The sequence below is a fragment of the Triticum aestivum genome, chromosome 1A (genome assembly GCF_018294505.1).
Source record: "Triticum aestivum cultivar Chinese Spring chromosome 1A, IWGSC CS RefSeq v2.1, whole genome shotgun sequence".
Classification (NCBI taxonomy): domain Eukaryota; kingdom Viridiplantae; phylum Streptophyta; class Magnoliopsida; order Poales; family Poaceae; genus Triticum; species Triticum aestivum.
In genome coordinates this window covers 116011155-116032050 of record NC_057794.1, presented here as the reverse complement: position 1 = coordinate 116032050, position 20896 = coordinate 116011155, and positions in this window count along the sequence as shown.

The window sequence follows — 20896 nt, the reverse complement described above, 5'->3', positions numbered from 1 at the left end:
CCCGGCGGGAAGGAGAGAGGTGGCGGAGCAGAGGAGGAGCCGGCCCTGGCGACGGCCTACGGCATCGGCCCCATGCTCATCTCCACGCCGGAGGTCGAGGAGGACTGCCCGTCGATAGGAGAAAACCCTTGGACGGGGGTCAAGAAAACCACCTGCCCAATGGGGTCCCAAGAAGCGGCGGCTCTGTGGACGGCGCCGGCGCTGAGCCCAGGACCACGAGGCCCGGAATTGGCGGTGGAGCAGGAACAGCCGACACTGCATTGGCCGACGCTCGTGGTGGCCGGCAGCAGATGGGGGACGGTGCTCGCAGCACCGATGCCAGGTCCCGGCCCGAGTTCTGGAGCCCAGCCAGCCAGCGCTCCTGGATGCTGGTGATGCGCTGGTCGACGGGGGTCAAAGGACGGCGCGGCGGTGGGCGAGGCGGAGCCATCGCGGGAGAGGAGAGGAAGGGGCGGTGTGATGCCCGGATATTTAAGCTACAGTAATTCTCTAGTAATGATGCCACGTCACTTCGATTACTGTTGCTAATCTCACGTTAGTTCGAAACCGATTCTAATTCAAATCCAAAATCAAGCAAACAATAAAAGTTTTCAAATACTAAAATTAAAATGTTTGGAGTGAACCAAATATTGCATAAATAATTATGGTGGAGAAACCACACCTTTATAAAATGTTTAAATAATATGAGATGAATAAAACACTAGCAAAAACAATTATTTAAATACCTTTTGTAATTAATAAAATGTCAAACTAATTTATTGAAGACTGGACTTTTTGAGTGTGGACTAAGTTGAGATACTAATTTACATACTAAGTATATATTTTTACTAAAACTAAAATAATAGGATACAAAACTATAATAGAAAAAGTAAAATATATAAAAAGTAAGAAAAACAAAACAAAAGAAAGGACCCCCCCTCACCGAGCCAACCAGCCCAACTGGCCACCAGGCCGGCCCAAACAGCCCACCCCCACTCCCCACTTATTCCCCAGAGCAACCGAACCCTAACCCTCGATCCATCCCACTTCCCCCACTCCCCCCACATCGCACTCTCCTCCCTCGTCTGCCTCTCGATCCTGATCTGGATCGGGAAGAGGAGCCAACGCTCATCGCCGCCCCGTCCCCCTCCTCGCCAGACGATCTCGAGCCTAGAGCCGCCCCGACCCCGTCGCTTGCCGCCTCCGCCTCAGCCACCCGTCGTCGACGCACGCCGCCCCGCCACTTCACCGCGCCATCCTCGACCGCCTCGCCGCCCGGAGCCATCATCCATCGCCGCGCGTCGTCCCCATCCTCCTCCTCGACGAGCTCCATCGAGCCTCGCCGACCCATGCCCCTACAACGCTGGTGAGGCCATCGGCCTCCGCCTCCCCTCTTCTCCCCCTGACCAGGACGCCTCGCGTCCGCGCGTCCGCGCCGCCGTGCCCGTCTGCCTCGGCCACCTGTTGTCGTGCTGCCCACTGCTGCTCGTTCACCGGTGGCGGTCCGCGCCCGTGTCCCCCCCCCCCTCGCCGCGCTCGCTCAGGCCGCGCCCTTCCCCGCGTGCGCCTTGCTGCGCCGCTGCCGCTGCTTCCCGCGACCTCGCCGTGCCTGCTGCCGCATCGCCCCGTGATACGTCTCCAACGTATCTATAATTTTTGATTGCTCCATGCTATATTATCTACTGTTTTGGACTATATTGGGCTTTATTTTCCACTTTTATATTATTTTTGGGACTAACCTATTAACCGGAGGCCCAGCCCAGAATTGCTTTTTTTTTGCCTATTTCAGTGTTTCGAAGAAACGGAATATCAAACGGAGTCCAAACGAAATAAAACCTTCGGGAACATGATTTTCTCACCGAACGTGATCCAGGAGACTTGGACCCTGCTCCAAGGAACAAAAGAGGCGGTCACGAGGGTGGGGACGCGCCCCCTGCCTCGTGGGCCCCTCGGTGCTCCTCCGGCGTACTTCTTCCTCCTATATATACAAATGTACCCCCAAACGATCAAAAGAGGAGCCAAAAACCTAATTCCACCGCCGCAACTTTCTGTATCCACGAGATCCCATCTTGGGGCCTGTTCCAGAGCTCCGCCGGAAGAGGGCCGTCATCACGGAGGGCTTCTACATCATCCTAGCTCCTCCGATGAAGTGTGAGTAGTTTACCTCAGACCTTCGGGTCCATAGTTAGTAGCTAGATGTCTTCTTCTCTCTCTTTGAATCTCAATACAAAGTTCTCCCCCTCTCTTGTGGAGATCTATTCGATGTAATCTTCTTTTTGCGGTGTGTTTGTTGAGACCGATGAATTGTGGGTTTATGATCAAGTCTATCTATGAATAATATTTGAATCTTCTCTGAATTCTTTTATGTATGATTGGTTATCTTTGCAAGTCTCTTCGAATTATCCATTTGGTTTGGCCAACTAGATTGGTAGTTATTGCCATGGGATAAGTGCTTAGCTTTGGGTTCGATCTTGCGGTGTCCTTACCCAGTGACAGAGGGGGAGCAAGGCACGTATTGTATCGTTGCCATCGAGGATGACAAGATGGGGTTAATTTCATATTGCATGAATTTATCTCTCTACATCATGTCATCTTGCTTAAGGCGTTACTCTGTTTTTAACTTAATACTCTAGATGCATGCTGGATAGCGGTCGATGAGTGGAGTAATAGTAGTAGATGCAGAATCGTTTCGGTCTACTTGTCACGGACGTGATGCCTATGTACATGATCACGCCTAGATATTCTCATAACTATGCTCAATTCTATCAATTGCTCAACAGTAATTTGTTCACCCACCGTAGAATACTTATGCTCTTGAGAGAAGCCACTAGTGAAACCTATGGCCCCCGGGTCTATTCTCATCATATCAATCTCCATCACTTTAATCTTGCTTTGCTTTTTTACTTTGCCTTTACTTTTTACTTTGCATCTTTATACCAAAAATACCAAAAATATTATATCTATCAGATCTCACTCTCGTAAGTGACCGTGAAGGGATTGACAACCCCTAATCGCGTTGGTTGCAAGTAACTATCGTTTTGTGCAGGTACGAGGGACTTGAGCGTGGCCTCCTACTGGATTGATACCTTGGTTCTCAAAAACGGAGGGAAATACTTACGCTACTCTGCTGCATCATCCCTTCCTCTTCGGGGAAAACCAACGCAAGCTCAAGACGTAGCAAGAAGGATTTCTGGCGCCGTTGCCGGGGAGTCTACGCAAAAAGTCAACATACCAAGTACCCATCACAATCCCTATCTCTCGCATTACATTATTTGCCATTTGCCTCTCATTTTCCTCTCCCCCCAATTCACCCTTGCCGTTTTATTCGCCCTCTCTCTCTATCCTCCCTCTCTATTTGCCTCTTTTGCCCGTTTGCTCTTGTTTGCTCGTGTGCTAGTTTGCTTGCTTGTCGTTATGTCTGAAATTGGGGAAGTTATCGCCAATATGGGCGATAACAATATCATGGAAAATTCTGATGCTCCTGCTGAAGAACCCCCTACCTACCATACAAAAAGATTTCGAATCGGTAGTGGTAATATTATTGGAAAAGGAGTTATTCAAGATTTCTTTACTTGTGTCGGTGCTTTGCCCTCTATGGGCGGTTCTATTCTCCATAGAACTAGTAGTCTCGCGGACGCTATTGCCATGCTTATCGTTGAACTTGAAAGGCAATTTATGCATATGCACCCATCTATACAAAGAGTTTTCCTAGAATTTTCTAATATCGAGCATTCCTCTATTAAGCATGCCGCTACTATCTTTTTGGCTCATGAATTCAGATTTATAATAAAAGAAGCCAAATAAATCTTTGCGCACTATAGGGTGGACGCTGGTCGTCCTCCCATAGAATCTATCCTCTTCGATCAAGAAGAAATTATGCGCTTTCAATCTCCTGACTATGTTACTTTTAATGAAAACCTCAGAAAAAAGGTGCCAACCAATATTTTAATTGATAGAATCTCTGAACTTAATGATGATTTGGCTATTCGAAATAATGAGCTAGGATACTCTCTTGAGTCTAGACTCACAAAGTTCTGTCAAAAGAATGCTTATAATGATGAATTGGTTGTACAATACGAAGGGCCGAAAGAGGAACCTATACCTCCTAAAATTGATCTTCGGGACTTCTGTCCTATTAAATTTAGCCCTTTTGATTACTTTTGCTTGCCTCAAAGAAAACTTGCTGCTGAACATAGAGAATATGAAATGAGCTTCACCGATCTATCTTATAACTATGGCAATACCTAGATCTATCCTCGCTTTTATGCCTAGCTAGGGGCGTTAAACGATAGCGCTTGTTGGGAGGCAACCCAATTTTATTTTTATTCCTTGATTTTTGCTCCTGCTTAGTAATAAATAAATTATTTAGCCTCTGTTTTGGTTGTATTTTTTGTGTTTAATTAGTGTTTGTACCAAGTAGAACCGTTGGGAAGACTTGGGGAAAGTCTTGTTGAACTTGCTGTAAAAAACAGAAACTTTAGCGCTCACGAGAACTGCTGTCATTTTTATTTGAAGAGTGATATTTAGTTAATTATTTTTGCAGATGATTAATAGATAAATTCCTCACGTCCAGCAATTTATTTTAGAATTTTTGGGGTTTCAGATCTTGCGCTAGCTACAGATTACTACAGATTGTTCTGTTTTTGACAGATTCTGTTTTTCGTGTGTTGTTTGCTTATTTTGATGAATCTATGGCTAGTAAAATAGAGTAGGTTTAACACCAATATAAATAAAGAATGAGTTCATTACAGTACCTTGAAGTGGTCTTTTTTTTTTCTTTCGCTAACGGAGCTCATGAGTTTTCTGTTTTGAGTTTGTGTTGTGAAGTTTTCAAGTTTTGGGTGAATTCTTTTGATGGACCATGGAACAAGGAGTGGCAAGAGCCTAAGCTTGGGGATGCCCATGGCACCCCCAAGATAATCCAAGGACACCAAAAAGTCAAAGCTTGGGGATGCCCCAGAAGGCATCCCCTCTTTCATCCACTTCCATCGGTAATTTACTTGGAGCTATCTTTTTATTCACCAACATGATATGTGTTTTGCTTGGAGCGTCTTGTATTATTTGTGTTTTTGTGTCTTAGTATGCCACAATCATCCTTGTTGTACACACCTTTTGAGAGAGCCATACATGAATTAAAATTTGATAGAATACTCTATGTGCTTCACTTATATCTTTTGAGCTAAGTAGTTTTGCTCTATGTGCTTCACTTATATCTTTTGAGCTAAGTAGTTTTGCTCTATGTGCTTCACTTATATCTTTTGAGCGTTATAATTTTGCTCTATGTGCTTCACTTAGATCTTTTAGAGCACGGTGGTGGATTTGTTTTAAAGAAACTATTGATCTCTCATGCTTCACTTAAATTATTTTGAGAGTCTCTTAATAGCATGGTAATTTGCTTAATAATAATATGCTTGGTATTCAAGAATTTGTGAAACTTTCTTTTGAGTGTGTTGAATACTAAGAAAACATTGAATCATGATAATTGTTTTGAGATATGGAGGTGATAATATTAAAGTCATGCTAGTTGAGTTGTTGTGAATTTAAAGAATACTTGTGTTAAAGTTTGTGATTCCCGTAGCATGCACGTATGGTGAACCGTTATGTGATGAAGTCGGAGCATGATTTATTTATTGATTGTCTTCCTTGTGAGTGGCGGTCGGGGACGAGCGATGGTCTTTTCCTACCAATCTATCCCCCTAGGAGCATGTGCGTAATACTTTGCTTTGATAACTTCTAGATTTTTGCAATAAGTATATGAGTTCTTTATGATTAATGTTGAGTCCATGGATCATACACACTCTCACCCTTCCACCTTTGCTAGCCTCTCTAATACCGCACACTTTTCGCCGGTATCATACACCTACCATATACCTTCCTCAAAACAGCCACCAGACCTACCTATTATGGCATTTTCATAGCCATCTCGAGATATATTGCCATGCAACTTTCCACTGTTCCGTTTATCATGACACACTCCATCATTGTCATATTGCATATCCCGGTACACCGCCGGAGGCATTCATATAGAGTCATATTTTGTTCTAAGTATTGAGTTGTAAGAAAAATAAAAGTGTGATGATCATCATTATTAGAGCATTGTCCCAGTGAGGAAAGAATGATGGAGACTATGATTCCCCCATAAGTCGGGATGAGACTCCGGACGAAAAATAAATAAATAAAAAAGAGGCCAAAGAAGCCCAAATAAAAAGAGGCCATAAAAAGGGAGAAAAGGCCCAAATAAAAAAATGATGAGAGAAAAATAGAGAAGGGACAATGTTACTATCCTTTTACCACACTTGTGCTTCAAAGTAGCACCATGATCTTCATAGTAGAGAGTCTCTCATGTTATCACTTTCATATACTAGTGGGAATTTTTCATTATAGAACTTGGCTTGTATATTCCAATGATGGGCTTCCTCAAATTTCCCTAGGTCTTCATGAGAAAGCAAGTTGGATGCACACCCACTTAGTTTCTTTTTGAGCTTTCATATACTTATAGCTCTAGTGCATCCGTTGCATGGCAATCCCTACTCACTCACATTGATATCTATTGATGGGCATCTCCATAGCCCGTTGATACGCCTAGTTGATGTGAGACTATCTTCTCCTTTTGTCTTCTCCACAACCACCATTCTATTCCACCTATAGTGTTATATCCATGGCTCATGCTCATGTATTGCGTGAAGATTGAAAAAGTTTTGAAAAAGTTAGAGTATGAAACAATTTCTTGGCTTGTCATCGGGGTTGTGCATGATTTAAATACTTTGTGTGGTGAAGATAGAACATAGCCAGACTATATGATTTTGTAGGGATAACTTTCTTTGGCCATGTTATTTTGAGAAGACATAATTGCTTTATTAGTATGCTTGAAGTATTATTATTTTTTATGTCAATATAAACTTTTGTCTTGAATCTTTCGAATCTGAATATTCATATCACAATTAAGAATATTTGCATTGAAATTATGCCAAGTAGCACTCCACATCAAAAATTCTCTTTTTTATCATTTACCTACTCGAGGACGATCAGGAATTAAGCTTGGGGATGCCTGATGCGTCTCGAACGTATCTATAATTTTTGATTGCTCCATACTATATTATCTAGTGTTTTGGACTATATTGGGCTTTATTTTCCACTTTTATATTATTTTTGGGACTAACCTATTAACCGGAGGCCCAGCCCAGAATTGCTGTTTTTTTGCCTATTTCAGTGTTTCGAAGAAACGGAATATCAAACGGAGTCCAAACGGAATAAAACCTTCGGGAACGTGATTTTCTCACCGAACGTGATCCAGGAGACTTGGACCCTGCTCCAAGGAACAAAAGAGGCGGTCACGAGGGTGGGGGCGCGCCCCCCTAGGGCGTGCCCCCTGCCTTGTGGGCCCCTCGGTGCTCCTCCAACGTACTTCTTCCTCCTATATATACACAAGTACCCCCAAACGATCAGAACAGGAGCCAAAAACCTAATTCCACCGCCGCAACTTTCTGTATCCATGAGATCCCATCTTGGGGCCTGTTCCGGAGCTTCGCCGGAAGAGGGCCGTCATCACGGAGGGCTTCTACATCATCCTAGCCCCTCCGATGAAGTGTGAGTAGTTTACCTCAGACCTTCGGGTCCATAGTTAGTAGCTAGATGGCTTCTTCTCTCTCTTTGAATCTCAATACAAAGTTCTCCCCCTCTCTTGTGGAGATCTATTCGATGTAATCTTCTTTTTGCGGTGTGTTTGTTGAGACCGATGAATTGTGGGTTTATGATCAAGTCTATCTATGAATAATATTTGAATCTTCTCTGAATTATTTTATGTATAATTGGTTATATTTGCATGTCTCTTCGAATTATCCGTTTGGTTTGGCCAACTAGATTGGTAGTTCTTGCCATGGGAGAAGTGCTTAGCTTTGGGTTTGATCTTGCGGTGTCCTTACCCAGTGACAGAAGGGGCAGCAAGGCACGTATTGTATCGTTGCCATCGAGGATAACAAGATGGGGTTTATTTCATATTGCATGAATTTATCTCTCTACATCATGTCATCTTGCTTAAGGCGTTACTCTGTTTTTAACTTAATACTCTAGATGCATGCTGGATAGCGGTCGATGAGTGGAGTAATAGTAGTAAATGCAGAATCGTTTCGGTCTACTTGTCACGGACGTGATGAAGGAAATATGCCCTAGAGGCAATAATAAAGTTATTATTTATTTCCTTATATCATGATAAATGTTTATTATTCATGCTAGAATTGTATTAACCGGAAACATAATACATGTGTGAATACATAGACAAACAGAGTGTCACTAGTATGCCTCTACTTGACTAGCTCGTTAATCAAAGATGGTTATGTTTCCTAACCATGAACAAAGAGTTGTTATTTGATTAACGGGATCACATCATTAGGTGAATGATCTGATTGACATGACCCATTCCATTAGCTTAGCACCCGATCGTTTAGTATGTTGCTATTGCTTTCTTCATGACTTATACATGTTCCTATGACTATGAGATTATGCAACTCCCGTTTGCCGGAGGAACACTTTGTGTGCTACCAAACGTCACAACGTAAATGGGTGATTATAAAGGTACTCTACAGGTGTCTCCAAAGGTACATGTTGGGTTGGCGTATTTCGAGATTAGGATTTGTCACTCCGATTGTCGGAGAGGTATCTCTGGGCCCTCTCGGTAATGCACATCACATAAGCCTTGCAAGCATTGCAACTAATGAGTTAGTTGCGAGATGATGTATTACGGAACGAGTAAAGAGACTTGCCGGTAACGAGATTGAACTAGGTATTGAGATACCGACGATCGAATCTCGGGCAAGTAACATACCGATGACAAAGGGAACAACGTATGTTGTTATGCGGTCTGACCGATAAAGATCTTCGTAGAATATGTAGGAGCCAATATGAGCATCCAGGTTCCGCTATTGGTTATTGACCGGAGACGTGTCTCGGTCATGTCTACATTGTTCTCGAACCCGTAGGGTCCGCACGCTTAAGGTTTCGATGACAGTTATATTATGAGTTTATGAGTTTTGATGTACTGAAGTTAGTTCGGAGTCCCGGATGTGATCACGGACATGACGAGGAGTCTCGAAATGGTCGAGACATAAAGATTGATATATTGGACGGCTATATTCGGACACCGGAAGTGTTCCGGGTGATTTCGGAGAAAACCGGAGAGCCGGAGGGTTACCGGAACCCCCCCGGGAGAAGTAATGGGCCATATGGGCCTTAGTGGAGAGAGAGAGGGGCAGCCAAAGGTGGGCCGCGCGCCTCCTCCCCCCTGGTCCGAATTGGACTAGGAGAAGGGGGGCGGCGCCCCCCTTTCCTTCTCCCTCCCCACTTCTTTCCCCCTCCTAGTAGGAGTCCTACTCCTACTAGGAGGAGGACTCCTCCTTGGCGCGCCATAGAGGCCGGCCGGACTCCTCCCCTTGATCCTTTATATACGGGGGCAGGGGGCACCCCTTGACACACAAGTTGATCCACGTGATCATATTCTTAGCCGTGTGCGGTGCCCCCTTCCACCATAGTCCTCGATAATATTGTAGCGGTGCTTAGGCGAAGCCCTGCGACGGTAGTACATCAAGATTGTCACCACGCCGTCGTGCTGACGGAACTCTTCCCCGACACTTTGCTGGATCGGAGTCCGGGGATCGTCATCGAGCTGAACGTGTGCTAGAACTCGGAGGTGCCATAGTTTCGGTGCTTGATCGGTCGAGCCGTGGAGACGTACGACTACATCAACCAAACGCTTATGTTGTCGATCTACAAGGGTACGTAGATCACACTCTCCCCCTCTCGTTGCTATGCATCACCATGATCTTGCGTGTGCGTAGGAATTTTTTTGAAATTACTACGTTCCCCAAATGTGGCATCCGAGCCTAGGTTTTATATGTTGATGTTATATGCGCGAGTAGAACACAAGTGAGTTGTGGGCGATATAAGTCATACTGCTTACCAGCATGTCATACTTTGGTTCGGCGGTATTGTTGGACGAAGCGGCCCGGACCGACATTATGCGTACGCTTATGCGAGACTGGTTCTCCCGACGTGCTTTGCACATAGGTGGCTTGCGGGTGACAGTTTCTCCAACTTTAGTTGAACCGAGTGTGGCTACGCCCGGTCCTTGCGAAGGTTAAAACAGCACCAACTTGACAAACTATTGTTGTGGTTTTGATGCGTAGGTAAGATTGGTTCTTGCTTAAGCCCGTAGCAGCCACGTAAAACTTGCAACAACAAAGTAGAGGACGTCTAACTTGTTTTTGCAGGGCATGTTGTGATGTGATATGGTCAAGACATGATGCTAAATTTTATTGTATGAGATGATCATGTTTTGTAACCGAGTTATCGGCAACTGGCAGGAGCCATATGGTTGTCGCTTTATTGTATGCAATGCAATCGCGCTGTAATGCTTTACTTTATCACTAAGCGGTAGCGATAGTCGTGGAAGCATAAGATTGGCGAGACGACAACGATGCTACGATGGAGATCAAGGTGTCGCGCCGGTGACGATGGTGATCACGACGGTGCTTCGAAGATGGAGATCACAAGCACAAGATGATGATGGCCATATCATATCACTTATATTGATTGCATGTGATGTTTATCTTTTATGCATCTTATCTTGCTTTGATTGACGGTAGCATTATAAGATGATCTCTCACTAATTATCAAGAAGTGTTCTCCCTGAGTATGCACCGTTGCGAAAGTTCTTCGTGCTGAGACACCACGTGATGATCGGGTGTGATAGGCTCTACGTTCAAATACAACGGGTGCAAAACAGTTGCACACGCGGAATACTCAGGTTATACTTGACGAGCCAAGCATATACAGATATGGCCTCGGAACACGGAGACCGAAAGGTCGAGCGTGAATCATATAGTAGATATGATCAACATAGTGATGTTCACCAATGAAACTACTCCATCTCACGTGATGATCGGACATGGTTTAGTTGATTTGGATCACGTAATCACTTAGAGGATTAGAGGGATGTCTATCTAAGTGGGAGTTCTTTAAGTAAATTAATTGAACCTAAATTTATCATGAAACTTAGTACCTGATAGTATCTTGCTTGTTTATGCTTGATTGTAGATAGATGGCTCGTGTTGTTGTTCCGTTGAATTTTAATGCGTTCCTTGAGAAAGCAAAGTTGAAAGATGATGGTAGCAATTACACGGACTGGGTCCGTAACTTGAGGATTATCCTCATTGCTGCACAGAAGAATTACGTCCTGGAAGCACCGCTGGGTGCCAGGCCTGCTGCTGGAGCAACACCAGATGTTATGAACGTCTGGCAGAGCAAAGCTGATGACTACTCGATAGTTCAGTGTGCCATGCTTTACGGCTTAGAATCGGGACTTCAACGACGTTTTGAACGTCATGGAGCATATGAGATGTTCCAGGAGTTGAAGTTAATATTTCAAGCAAATGCCCGGATTGAGAGATATGAAGTCTCCAATAAGTTCTATAGCTGCAAGATGGAAGAGAACAGTTCTGTCAGTGAGCATATACTCAAAATGTCTGGGTATAATAATCACTTGATTCAATTGGGAGTTAATCTTCCAGATGATTGCGTCATTGACAGAATTCTCCAATCACTGCCACCAAGCTACAAGAGCTTCGTGATGAACTATAATATGCAAGGGATGAATAAGACTATTCCCGAGCTCTTCGCAATGCTGAAAGCTGCGGAGGTAGAAATCAAGAAGGAGCATCAAGTGTTGATGGTCAACAAGACCACTAGTTTCAAGAAAAAGGGCAAAGGGAAGAAGAAGGGGAACTTCAAAAAGAACAGCAAGCAAGTTGCTACTCAAGAGAAGAAACCCAAACCTGGACCTAAGCCTGAAACTGAGTGCTTCTACTGCAAGCAGACTGGTCACTGGAAGCGGAACTGCCCCAAGTATTTGGCGGATAAGAAGGATGGCAAGGTGAACAAAGGTATATGTGATATACATGTTATTGATGTGTACCTTACTAATGCTCGCAGTAGCACCTGGGTATTTGATACTGGTTCTGTTGCTAATATTTGCAACTCGAAACAGGGACTACGGATTAAGCGAAGATTGGCTAAGGACGAGGTGACGATGCGCGTGGGAAACGGTTCCAAAGTCGATGTGATCGCAGTCGGCACGCTACCTCTACATCTACCTTCGGGATTAATATTAGACCTAAATAATTGTTATTTGGTGCCAGCGTTAAGCATGAACATTATATCTGGATCTTGTTTGATGCGAGACGGTTATTCATTTAAATCTGAGAATAATGGTTGTTCTATTTATATGAGTAATATCTTTTATGGTCATGCACCCTTAAAGAGTGGTCTATTTTTATTGAATCTCGATAGTAGTGACACACATATTCATAGTGTTGAAGCCAAAAGATGCAGAGTTGATAATGATAGTGCAACTTATTTGTGGCACTGCCGTTTAGGTCATATCGGTGTAAAGCGCATGAAGAAACTCCATACTGATGGACTTTTGGAACCACTTGATTATGAATCACTTGGTACTTGCGAACCGTGCCTCATGGGCAAGATGACTAAAACACCGTTCTCCGGTACTATGGAGAGAGCAACAGATTTGTTGGAAATCATACATACAGATGTATGTGGTCCGATGAATATTGAGGCTCGTGGCGGATATCGTTATTTTCTCACCTTCACAGATGACTTAAGCAGATATGGGTATATCTACTTAATGAAACATAAGTCTGAAACGTTTGAAAAGTTCAAAGAATTTCAGAGTGAAGTTGAAAATCATCGTAACAAGAAAATAAAGTTTCTACGATCTGATCGTGGAGGAGAATATTTGAGTTACGAGTTTGGTGTACATTTGAAACAATGCGGAATAGTTTCGCAACTCACGCCACCCGGAACACCACAGCGTAATGGTGTGTCCGAACGTCGTAATCGTACTTTACTAGATATGGTGCGATCTATGATGTCTCTTACTGATTTACCGCTATCGTTTTGGGGTTATGCTTTGGAGACGGCCGCATTCACGTTAAATAGGGCACCATCAAAATCCGTTGAGACGACGCCTTATGAACTATGGTTTGGCAAGAAACCAAAGTTGTCGTTTCTGAAAGTTTGGGGCTGCGATGCTTATGTGAAAAAGCTTCAACCTGATAAGCTCGAACCCAAATCGGAGAAATGTGTCTTCATAGGATATCCAAAGGAAACTATTGGATACACCTTCTATCACAGATCCGAAGGCAAGACTTTTGTTGCTAAGTTCGGAAACTTTCTGGAGAAGGAGTTTCTCTCGAAAGAAGTGAGTGGGAGGAAAGTAGAACTTGACGAGGTAACTGTACCTGCTCCCTTATTGGAAAGTAGTGCATCACAGAAAACTGTTTCTGTGACACCTACACCAGTTAGTGAGGAAGCTAATGATGATGATCATGAAACTTCAGAACAAGATACTACTGAACCTCGTAGATCAACCAGAGTGAGATCCGCGCCAGAGTGGTACGGTAATCCTGTTCTGGAAGTCATGCTACTAGATCATGATGAACCTACGAACTATGAAGAAGCGATGGTGAGCCCAGATTCCGCAAAATGGCTTGAAGCCATGAAATCTGAGATGGGATCCATGTATGAGAACAAAGTATGGACTTTGGTTGACTTGCCCGATGATCGGCAAGCAATTGAGAATAAATGGATCTTCAAGAAGAAGACTGACGCTGACGGTAATATTACTGTCTACAAAGCTCGACTTGTCGCAAAAGGTTTTCGGCAAGTTCAAGGGATTGACTACGATGAGACCTTCTCACCCGTAGCGATGCTTAAGTCTGTCCGAATCATGTTAGCAATTGCCGCATTTTATGATTATGAAATTTGGCAGATGGATGTCAAAACTGCATTCCTGAATGGATTTCTGGAAGAAGAGTTGTATATGATGCAACCAGAAGGTTTTGTCGATCCAAAGGGAGCTAACAAAGTGTGCAAGCTCCAGCGATCCATTTATGGACTGGTGCAAGCCTCTCGGAGTTGGAATAAACGCTTTGATAGTGTGATCAAAGCATTTGGTTTTATACAGACTTTTGGAGAAGCCTGTATTTACAAGAAAGTGAGTGGGAGCTCTGTAGCATTTCTGATATTATATGTGGATGACATATTACTAATTGGAAATGATATAGAATTTCTGGATAGCATAAAGGGATACTTGAATAAGAGTTTTTCAATGAAAGACCTCGGTGAAGCTGCTTACATATTAGGCATTAAGATCTATAGAGATAGATCAAGACGCTTAATTGGACTTTCACAAAGCACATACCTTGACAAAGTTTTGAAGAAGTTCAAAATGGATCAAGCAAAGAAAGGGTTCTTGCCTGTGTTACAAGGTGTGAAGTTGAGTAAGACTCAATGCCCGACCACTGCAGAAGATAGAGAGAAAATGAAAGATGTTCCCTATGCTTCAGCCATAGGCTCTATCATGTATGCAATGCTGTGTACCAGACCTGATGTGTGCCTTGCTATAAGTCTAGCAGGGAGGTACCAAAGTGATCCAGGAGTGGATCACTGGACAGCGGTCAAGAACATCCTGAAATACCTGAAAAGGACTAAGGATATGTTTCTCATTTATGGAGGTGACAAAGAGCTCATCGTAAAAGGTTACGTTGATGCAAGCTTTGACACTGATCCGGACGATTCTAAATCGCAAACCGGATACGTGTTTACATTAAACGGTGGAGCTGTCAGTTGGTGCAGTTCTAAACAAAGCGTTGTAGCGGGATCTACATGTGAAGCGGAGTACATAGCTGCTTCGGAAGCAGCAAATGAAGGAGTCTGGATGAAGGAGTTCATATCCGATCTAGGTGTCATACCTAGTGCATCGGGTCCAATGAAAATCTTTTGTGACAATACTGGTGCAATTGCCTTGGCAAAGGAATCCAGATTTCACAAGAGAACCAAGCACATCAAGAGACGCTTCAATTCCATCCGGGATCTAGTCCAGGTGGGAGACATAGAGATTTGCAAGATACATACGGATCTGAATGTTGCAGACCCGTTGACTAAGCCTCTTCCACGAGCAAAACATGATCAGCACCAAGGCTCCATGGGTGTTAGAATCATTACTGTGTAATCTAGATTATTGACTCTAGTGCAAGTGGGAGACTGAAGGAAATATGCCCTAGGGGCAATAATAAAGTTATTATTTATTTCCTTATATCATGATAAATGTTTATTATTCATGCTAGAATTGTATTAACCGGAAACATAATACATGTGTGAATACATAGACAAACAGAGTGTCACTAGTATGCCTCTACTTGACTAGCTCGTTAATCAAAGATGGTTATGTTTCCTAACCATGAACAAAGAGTTGTTATTTGATTAACGGGATCACGTCATTAGGTGAATGATCTGATTGACATGACCCATTCCATTAGCTTAGCACCCGATCGTTTAGTATGTTGCTATTGCTTTCTTCATGACTTATACATGTTCCTATGACTATGAGATTATGCAACTCCCATTTGCCAGAGGAACACTTTGTGTGCTACCAAACGTCACAACATAAATGGGTGATTATAAAGGTACTCTACAGGTGTCTCCAAAGGTACATGTTGGGTTGGCGTATTTTGAGATTAGGATTTGTCACTCCGATTGTCGGAGAGGTATCTCTGGGCCCTCTCGGTAATGCACATCACATAAGCCTTGCAAGCATTTCAACTAATGAGTTAGTTGCGAGATGATGTATTGCGGAACGAGTAAAGAGACTTGCCGGTAACGAGATTGAACTAGGTATTGAGATACCGACGATCGAATCTCAGGCAAGTAACATACCGATGACAAAGGGAACAACGTATGTTGTTATGCGGTCTGCCCGATAAAGATCTTCGTAGAATATGTAGGAGCCAATATGAGCATCCAGGTTTCGCTATTGGTTATTGACCGGAGACGTGTCTCGGTCATGTCTACATTGTTCTCGAACCCGTAGGGTCCGCACGCTTAAGGTTTCGATGACAGTTATATTATGAGTTTATGAGTTTTGATGTACCGAAGTTAGTTCGGAGTCCCGGATGTGATCACGGACATAACGAGGAGTCTCGAAATGGTCGAGACATAAAGATTGATATATTGGACGGCTATATTTGGACACCAGAAGTGTTCTAGGTGATTTCGGAGAAAACCGGAGAGCCGGAGGGTTACCGGAACCCCCTCGGGAGAAGTAATGGGCCATATGGGCCTTAGTGGAGAGAGAGAGGGGCAGCCAAAGGTGGGCGCGCGCCTCCTCCCCCTGGCCCGAATTGGACTAGGAGAAGGGGGGCGGCGCCCCCCTTTCCTTCTCCCTCCCCACTTCTTTCCCCCTCCTAGTAGGAGTCCTACTCCTACTAGGAGGAGGACTCCTCCTTGGTGCGCCATAGAGGCTGGCCGGCCTCCTCCCCTTGATCCTTTATATATGGGGGCAGGGGGCACCCCTTGACACACAAGTTGATCCACGTGATCATATTCTTAGCCGTGTGCGGTGCCCCCTTCCACCATAGTCCTTGATAATATTGTAGCAGTGCTTAGGCGAAGCCCTGCGACAGTAGTACATCAAGATTGTCACCACGCCGTCGTGCTGACGAAACTCTTCCCCGACACTTTGCTGGATCGGAGTCCGGGGATCGTCATCGAGCTGAACGTGTGCTAGAACTCGGAGGTGCCGTAGTTTCGGTGCTTGATCGGTCGAGCCGTGGAGACGTACGACTACATCAACCAAATGCTTCCGTTGTCGATCTACAAGGGTACGTAGATCACACTCTCCCCCTCTCATTGCTATGCATCACCATGATCTTGTGTGTGCGTAGGAAATTTTTTGAAATTACTACGTTCCCCAACACGTGATGCCTATATACATGATCATGCCTATATATTCTCATAACTATGCTCAATTCTGTCAATTACTCAACAATAATTTGTTCACCCACCGTAGAATACTTATGCTCTTGAGAGAAGCCACTAGTGAAACCTATGGCCCCCGGGTCTATTCTCATCATATCAATCTCCATCACTTTAATCTTGTTTTGCTTTTTTACTTTGCCTTTACTTTTTTACTTTGCATCCTTATACAAAAAATACCAAAAATATTATATCTATTAGATCTCACTCTCGTAAGTGACCGTGAAGGGATTGACAACCCCTAATCGCGTTGGTTGCGAGTAGCTATCGTTTTGTGCAGGTACGAGGGACTTGAGCGTGGCCTCCTACTGGATTGATACCTTGGTTCTCAAAAACCGAGGGAAATACTTATACTACTCTACTGCATCATCCCTTCCTCTTCGGGGAAAACCAACGCAAGCTCAAGACGTAGCACCCCGCCGCCGCACCCGAACGCGCTCGCCACCGCCCCCTGCACGCACCTCGCCGGCCCCGCCCGTGGTCCCTGTTCGCCACCGCTCGCGCCGCCCGCATATGTTTTTCCGGCGCCGCGCCCCACCGCTGCCTATCGCCGCCTCACTTGCGTGCCCCTCCAGTGCGGCGCCATCTCCAGGCGCCATCGCCGCCTCCACCGCTCGTCCTCGCCACTGTTTCGCCGCGCTACTCCGACCGCCTGGGCGGCGCTGTGGCCTCCGGCCTCCTCTGCTCCGGCGCCCGGCCGGGTACACCCGCCCCTGGGCGTGCGCCCGCTCGGGACACACCCGCGGCGCCTGGTGCCCATTTCGCCCGGCGCCCGCAACCACCCCTGGGCCTATGACGAACAGGGCCCACGCCCAGGACGAAAAAAAGTAATAAAAATAAATAAATAAATAATAATAATAGTTAATTAATTAATTAACTTAATTAATTAATTAACTTAATTAATCCTGTTTAGTTAGCTAATTAACTTAATTAACCTGTGTTAGTTAACCTAATAACCTAATTAGTCTTTTTAATCTGTTAGGTTAGTAAAACAGTGCATGACAAGGGGGGCCCACCCCCTGTTGACTAGTCAAAGTTTGACTGGTCAACTGGGACCCCTTGGACCCACATGTCAGCCCCTCTGGTGCACTTATGTGTACCCAAAGCTGGGTGCACCTAGCAATTCACATTATTTCGAATTAAAATAATTAAATAAATCCCAAAAATGATTTAAATCTTTTAAAATCAATATAAAATAAACCGTAGCTCGGATGGGAAAACTTTGTACATGAAAGTTGTCTAGAACGACGAGACAAACCCGGACATGCAGCCCGTTCGTCCGCCACGCATCCCTAGCATAGCGAACACGCCACTTTCCCCCTCCAGTTCAACTGTCAGAAAACGCGAAACACCAGGAATATTTTCCCGGATGTTTTCCCCCTTCACCGGTACCACCTCGTACCGTGTTAGGGCACCCCTAGCACCGATACTTTTCATGTCATGCATCGCTATGCATCTGTTTGCTTAATATTTATTGTTTCTTCCCCCTCTTCTCTCGCTAGACACCGAGATCGACGCCGCTGCTACCCAGTACGACTACGATGTTGACGACCCCTCTCTCTTGCCAGAGCAACCAGGCAAGCCCCCCCCCTTGATCACCAGATATCACCTACTCTTCTCTATACTGCTTGCATTAGAGTAGTGTAGCATGTTACTGCTTTCCGTTAATCCTATCTTGATGCATAGTCTGTCCTTGCTACTACTGTTGTTACCTTTACCTGCAATCCTAATGCTTAGTATAGGATGCTAGTTTATCATCAGTGGCCCTACATTCTTGTCCATCTACCATGCTATACTATCGGGCCGTGGTCACTCAGGAGGTGATCACGGGTATATACTATATACTTTATACATGATACATGTGATGACTAAAGTCGGGTTGGCTCGAGGAGTACCCGTGGTTGATTCACGAATTGGGGGCTGGAAGGACATACTTTCCTGACAGCCCTCTGTGTGGATCTTTGTGGCGAAGCGACAGGGCAGGTTGAGACCACCTAGGAGAGAGGTGGGCCTGGCCCTGGTCAGCGTTCACGGTTATTTCAAGATAACACGTTTAACGAGATCTTGGTATTTGATCTGAGTATCGCTACTGGCCTATACACACTAACCATCTACGCGGGGACAGTTATGGGCACTCGACGTCGTGGTATCAGCCGAATCCTTCGTGACGTCAGCGATTGAGCGGCATGCGCCGGATTGGACTGGAACGCCTGCTAGGCTAGGTCTGCTTCCGGCCGCCCTCGCAACATGCAGGTGTGCAATGGGCGATGGGCCCAGACCCCTGTGCCATAGGATTTAGACCGGCGTGCTGACCTCTCTGTTGTGCCTAGGTAGGGATGCGACGTGTTGATCTTTCGAGGCCAGGCATGACCCAGGAAAGTGTGTCCGGCCAAATGGGATCGAGCGTGTTGGGTTATGTGGTGCACCCCTGTAGGGAAGTTAATCTATTCGAATAGCCGTGATCTTCGGTAACAGGACGACTTGGAGTTGTACCTTGACCTTATGAGAACTAGAACCGGATACTTAATAAAACACACCCTTCCAAGTGCCAGATACAACCGGTGATCGCTCTTTCACAGGGCGACGAGGGGAGGATCATCGGTTAGGATTATGCTATGCGATGCTACTTGGTGAACTTACCATCTACTCTCTTCTCCTGCTGCAAGATGGAGGGTACCAGAAGTGTAGTCTTCGACATGACTAGCTATCCCCCTCTTATTCCGGCATTCTGCAGTTCAGTCCACATATGATACCCCTTTTGCCATTTGATACCAATGCATACGTTTGTAGTGTAGCTCCTTGCTTGCGAGTACTTTGGATGAATACTCATGGTTGCTTTACTTCCCCTTTTCCCCCTTCCTTTACCCAGTTTTTGCGACCAGACGTTGGAGTCCAGGAGCTAGACGCCACTGTCGACGACGACTACTACTACTACTCGGGAGGTGCCTACTACTACGTGCAGCCCGCTGACGGCGACCAGGAGTAACTTAGGAGGATCCTAGGCAGGAGGCCTGCGCCTCTTTCAATCTGTATCTCCGTTTGTGCTAGGCTTCTTAAGGCAAACTTGTTTAACTTATGTCTGTACTCAGATATTGTTGCTTCCGCTGACTCGTCTATGATCGAGCTCTTGTATTCGATCCTTCGAGGCCCCTGGCTTGTAATATGATGCTTGTATGACTTATTTTATTTGTAGAGTTGTGTTGTGATATCTTCCCGTGAGTCCCTGATCTTGATCGTACATGTTTGCACGTATGATTAGTGTACAATTGAATCGAGGTATTTCACAAGTTGGTATCAGAGCCGACTGCCTGTAGGAATCCCCCTTCCAAACTCCTTGGCCAAAGTTGAGTCTAGACATTGAAAAACGTTTACTAACATGACTGTGTGGCTTACGGGCCCACGTCGCCATTGGGTGGTATTAGGATCTTTTATTCCTCGACCTATACTCTGGGACTCTGATCTCTCTTCTATTCGGGTTAAATGAATTTGCTAAACTCTGACATTAGGTTCTCGTAACAACTTTCTCCCGGAGAGCCCCTTGTTACAGATGATCGTCTGCTGCACCAGAAGGATCTGAAGATACTCTCCGATGTTCTCTCGATACTTGTGCCATCGCTTATGCAATTCCATTCCATCGATAAACCCCTATGGATAACCATGTATACTCGCCATTCATACAATGTTTCCCAGTTGATCTTGTTACTACAAGATACCCCGAAATTCTCTCTATTGTTCTGAGAATCCTTTGAGCTTAGTGCCTTGCTGTTCTTTGTCACCTAAATACCCCTACGGATAATTCTCGCACTTACCGAGTATCCGCTCATCCCCACTTGATTCAAGTATTTCACAAAAGTCTTCATAATACCGTTCGTTCTTATGAAAATCCTCAATAGCCTATTGCTCTTGATAATTCTTGCTTGCTAGCATTATGATTAATCCAATAAGTCTGGTAATCTTATTGGCATCCTTTGTCATTATCATCTAGAGTGTATTGATTTGATATGCTGCGGATGCTTGCAATCCTCAGGATTTATCC